Below are 3,939 nucleotides of genomic sequence, written 5' to 3'. Positions count from 1 at the left end.
CGGCCCAAGACCCCTCCCTCCCCCCAACGCGTATAAATGCAAGACTAAGCTTAATGGATCGGATAGGAATATACCTAGTCACCATGCTTAATTAAATATCATAATCATAATACGTTCTTAATAGATTGATTTCATAGAAATATATGCGTTAATCTATTTTGAATAGGCGAGTAGTAATTCGGGAGAATACTACGAGATCAATTATTCGATTAATTAGCAACCATGAGTGAATTGTATGAAAGGGAGAGTTAATTCAAACACAATAGGATTGGTGAATTGAGCACAACCCTGAAATATTCGTCTCTACTGAATACACAACAACTATTTTATTTCTTGATTAATTAGTTACTTGTTAGAATTATTGCTTAGTATAATTATACTTTTGAACTCTGATTGACTCGACTGAATAATAATTTTGGTGAAACTAGTGAGTAGTTAACACATGTCTCTGTGGATTCGACATTCGATTTATCACTTTATTACTTGTACGAACACGTATTCTAACGAGTGCGTTTGGGAGCAACAAGTTTTTGGCACCGTTGCCAGGGACTTGAATATTGACTACTTTCTAGTTTTTACTTTTGTCAACTCTAACGTTTCTTATTGGTTGCTCTGGTTTCAGGAACTTTGATTGAATGTGAAGTGTCAGAAGCCAGGATAGACCTCAAGGCTTTGACCTCGAACCTGAGAGAACATTTCACAGGAGGTTGAAGGAAGCAAGGGACGCAGAAAATATTTTGGCACTTGTTCAACTACCAGTGAACATGGTAGAGGAGCAACATATGGATGTTTAGGAGGTGGTGATACCCAGCATTTCTAATGTCACCTCTAGAATTGTGAAGCCCAGAATCACTGGGTACTTTGAACTAAAACAGAGCATGATCCAACTACTACAAGGGAATGGGCAGTTTATGGGTCTTCCACACAAGGATCCACAATAGCACATCCTAAACTTCTTGGAGATTAGTGATACTTATATCACTAACAGAGTCACTCCAGACTATGCGAGGCTCACACTGTTCCCTTTTTCTCAGTTGGGCGAAGCAAAGTGGTGGTTGAAGGCGGAACCAACTAATTCTATTATATCATGGAATAATCTGGCTAGGAAATATTTTATACGGTTTTTTCCTTCAGGCAAAACTGCAAAGGTCAGAAGTGATATAGTCGCCTTTAAACAGAAATCGGGGGAGTCTTTATATTCATCTTGGGATAGATTCAAGGGGCTGCTCAAAGATTGCCCTCATCACAACCAGACAAATGAAGTGTTATCTCACACCTTCATAGAAAGGCTCCATCCAGCGACAAAAATTGTTGTGGACGCTATAGCGAGAGGTCAAGTGTTGGAGAAAAGCTTCGATGAGATGTATGCATTATTGAACAAATTCTACAAAAGCAATCTTGATCGGCAAGGAGAGATGGGTAGACACACAGTTCAAAAATCCGCCGGGGTCCTCGAGTTAGACGTTATTTCTGCATTATCAGCACAGGTTGCCACATTAGCCAACCAAGTCAACAAGATGACCTTGGTTATTAACAAACAATAAGCTAAGCCCGTGAAACAAATGCAGATATTTTGTGAAGTATGTGGAGAGGGTCACACGAGCGACTTAGGCCCAGCTAATCCAGAGTCTATTTGTTTCGTGGGTAATGCAAATAGGGGCCCGACAAACCAATATAGGAACACTTACAATCCTAACTGGAGGAACCACCAAAACTTCTCTTGGGATGGAAACCAAGTTGCTCAGAATCAGTATAGGCCATAAGCTCCTCAACAACAATATAGACCACCACAGGCTAAACAATCTACAAACCCAATGAGTCACATTAAGGAGATGCTAAAGAAATTGATGGCTGACCAGCAGGCCCAAGCAGTAGCGATGAGAAATTTGGAGCGACAAATGGGGCAACTTGCTAGTGCCCAAAATACTCGACCAGTTGGAGCTCTTCCAAGTGACACTTAGGATACTCCTAAGGCATCTATCAATGATGTGTCATTGAGGAATAGGAGATAGTTAGAAGAAGTCCCATGGAAAAAGAGAAAGCAAGTGACCTTTAATAAGAAATCGACAACCATAGAAGCAGAAGCAAAAAAGGGAAAAAAGTCAGAGAAGTCAGCTGAAGAGGCGGTGGCAAAGAAACCCCTACCATTAGTTGCATGGCTACCACCTCCCTTCCGTTAGAGATTGTAGAAAGTGAAGGATAACACTTATTATAAAAGGTTTCTTGATATTTTAAAGCAGGTGCAAAACAATATTCCGCTGGTAGACATCTTTCAAGAAGTGCCCAAATATGCCAAATACATCAAGTACATAGTGGAAAATAAGAGGAGGTTGGCAAAGTGTGAGTCTGTGGCACTTACTGAAGAATGTACCTCAAGAATTCAAAGCAAGCTACCTTAGAAATTGAAGGATCCGGCTAGTTTCACTATCCAAATCTCGATTGGTAAGCACGCAGTCAGGCGAGCTTTGTGTGATCTTGGGGTGAGCATAAATTTGATGCCGCTATCTGTGTTTAGATAGATGGGGTTTGGTGATCCGCGCCCAACCATAGTGATTTTACAATTGGCTGATCGCTCCCTTCCTCATCCTGAAGGAGTACTCGATTGAAGATGTGTTAGTTTGAGTGGGTTTTTTCATATTTCCTGCTGATTTTATTATCTTGGACTATGAGCCTGATCAGGAAGTCCCATTTATTTTGGGGCGTCCATTCTTAGCCACGGGCCGAGCGATTATCGATGCATGTGAAGTAAAGATGACAATGAGAGTGGGTGATCGAGTGGAGGTATTCAATCTGTATAAAGCACTCTGATTGCCAGCCCACTATGAAGATCTATCCATGATATCTGTGATGGAAAGTGATGTGACTTCATTGGTGCCTTATATGAGCCCCATTGATCCTATTGAACGAGCCTTGATGGGGGTGAAGAAAAAAGTGAAGATGAGATGATAGAAGAAATTGAGCAAGTACTTAACATGTCTTGCAAATATGCCCATGGGTTTGGGAGATTTGAGGAGTTAGACAGACCTGTTACTCTGACCCCTCCTAAACCATCTATTGATGAAGCTCCAAAGGTAGAGCTCAAACCTCTTCCAACACACATGCGCTATGTTTACTTGGGGAACTCTGAAACATTTCTAGTGATTATCTCATCTAGCTTAACCGAAGTGCAAGAAGAAAAGCTGCTCAGAGTGCTTCGTGAGCATAAAAAAGCTATTGGGTGAACAATTGTTGATATCAAAGGAATCAGTCCATCATTTTGTATGCATAAAATCATTCTGGAAGATGGACACCACCCCAGTGTTGAGCAACAAAGGAGATTAAATCATAATATTAAAGAGATCGTGAAGAAGGAAGTAATTAAGTGGCTTGATGCAGGTATCATCTTCCCTATTTCTGACAGCAACGGGGTGAGTCCAGTGCAATGTATGCCTAAAAGGGGGGGATAACTGTTGTAGAGAATGAGAAAAATGAGACTAATTCCTACTCGCGCCATGACAGGGTGGAGAGTTTGCAATGACTACAGAAGGCTCAACAAAGCAACCCGCAAGAACCACTTCACACTTCCATTTATTCACCAGGTGTTGGACACGTTGGCGGGGCATGGATATTATTTCTTCCTTGATGGTTATTCGGGTTACAACTAGATTTTCATATGCCTAGAGAATCAGGAGAAGCGACATTTACATGTCCTTATGGTATCTTTTGCTTTTAAGCGAATGCCATTTGGTCTTTGTAATACATCGACCACTTTCTAGAAGTGTATGATGACCATTTTCGCTGATATGCTGGAACAATTCGTAGAAGTCTTCATTGATGATTTTTTAGCCTTTGGGTCCTCTTATGATGACTGTTTAAAGAATTTGGGCAAGGTGTTGGCCCGTTGTGAAGAAACAAATTTAGTGCTAAATTGGGAAAAGTGCCATTTTATGGTATAAGAAG

The 3,939-nt window shown here is 40.9% G+C and overlaps 1 non-coding gene across 1 annotated transcript; it reads right to left on the bottom strand.

Moving 5' to 3' along the window:
- Window positions 1-1,145: 1,145 nt before the first annotated feature.
- On the bottom strand, window positions 1,146-1,252 carry LOC117275811 (small nucleolar RNA R71). Its single transcript, XR_004506020.1, has one exon. It is a non-coding gene; the product is annotated as a small nucleolar RNA R71 (small nucleolar RNA).
- Between the last annotated feature and the right edge of the window lie 2,687 nt (window positions 1,253-3,939).

The sequence above is a fragment of the Nicotiana tomentosiformis genome, chromosome 3 (assembly GCF_000390325.3).
Source record: "Nicotiana tomentosiformis chromosome 3, ASM39032v3, whole genome shotgun sequence".
Classification (NCBI taxonomy): domain Eukaryota; kingdom Viridiplantae; phylum Streptophyta; class Magnoliopsida; order Solanales; family Solanaceae; genus Nicotiana; species Nicotiana tomentosiformis.
Note: the sequence above shows the minus strand (reverse complement) of the source record. Positions and strands in the feature narration are given on the sequence as shown.